This window comes from Piliocolobus tephrosceles, chromosome 1, assembly GCF_002776525.5.
Source record: "Piliocolobus tephrosceles isolate RC106 chromosome 1, ASM277652v3, whole genome shotgun sequence".
In the NCBI taxonomy this organism is placed as follows: Eukaryota; Metazoa; Chordata; class Mammalia; order Primates; family Cercopithecidae; genus Piliocolobus; species Piliocolobus tephrosceles.
Window position 1 is genome coordinate 212,263,184 of NC_045434.1, and position 948 is coordinate 212,264,131.

The following is a 948-nucleotide window of genomic DNA, read 5'->3' on the forward strand; positions in this document are numbered from 1 at the left end:
ACACACAAACACACACACACACGCACACACGCACTTTCTCTGCTAACTACTCAGTAGAATTCGGGCCCTGCACAGATGTTACCTGCTTTGGCCCCCTTGTCCCAAGGAGCCCTTCCTCATACTGCGGGCTGTATCATCCCCCTCCCAGCACTCAGTCTACTCAACTGTGATTGCCTGTTCACTCAGCTGCTCCTGAGTGACTCTGCGTGGATCTGGCCTGGCTCCTGGGCTGCCTCCCTGTGTTTGGCACCCAGAGGGTGTCGCCAGTCATGAAGGAATACATGAGTGATGTGGTCATGAAGGGGCAAGGTGATGCTTTGCCCAGGGGCAGGGGGCTGTAGCCGAGGAAGAGAAAGGACAAGTGTCCACATCCCAGCCAGTGCAGGAACAGCCCCTTCACACCCTTCAAGGAGAGGCCTGACGCCGAGGGACCCTGCAGTCCATGATCCAAGGCCTGACGGCCTCTGGGGAGTAGGGAGGCGGGACTCACCTGTCAGAGTGGTCCCTCTGCCCCTGGTATCACCGGACAGATGTGGCTCCAGCCTGGATCAGTCCATCCCTGGAGTCATTCTTAAGCCTAGGGAAAAAATGCTGTTTCCAGAGTGAGGACCGCACTGAGGACTCCTCTGCTCCCCCCGTGGGCCAGCCCCCAGCCTCCTTAGCACCCACAGCTACTCTGAGCTGGAGCCTGCAGAGTGCAAAGCACACTCGTCTCACAACCTCGTGGCGTCCGGGGCGCCTCCGACCCCAGGGCTTCCTTCCCAGGCAGGCCTCCGCCTCCGCCCCCACTCGCCCCTCACCCCATGAAAGAGTAATGGTGCAAAATTCGTTGGGGAGAAAAACAGGAAGTGGAGAGCGAGACTGCAGAAGCGCTCCGCAGGCAAGTGTGGCAGCCCGTCCACCGCAGCCTTACGGGAAAGTGGTCAGGGGCAGTCCCGGTCTGACTGC

General features: G+C 59.9%; 1 protein-coding gene across 1 annotated transcript in view; it reads right to left on the reverse strand.

Moving 5' to 3' along the window:
• Positions 1–737, reverse strand: part of PIK3CD (phosphatidylinositol-4,5-bisphosphate 3-kinase catalytic subunit delta) — a 97,454-nt gene extending 96,717 nt beyond the window's left edge. Inside the window, exon 1 of the mRNA XM_026447391.1 lies at positions 491–737. The gene's annotated coding sequence lies outside the window, so the exon portion shown is untranslated. The remainder of the gene's footprint in view (positions 1–490) is intronic.
• Positions 738–948: the final 211 nt, after the last annotated feature.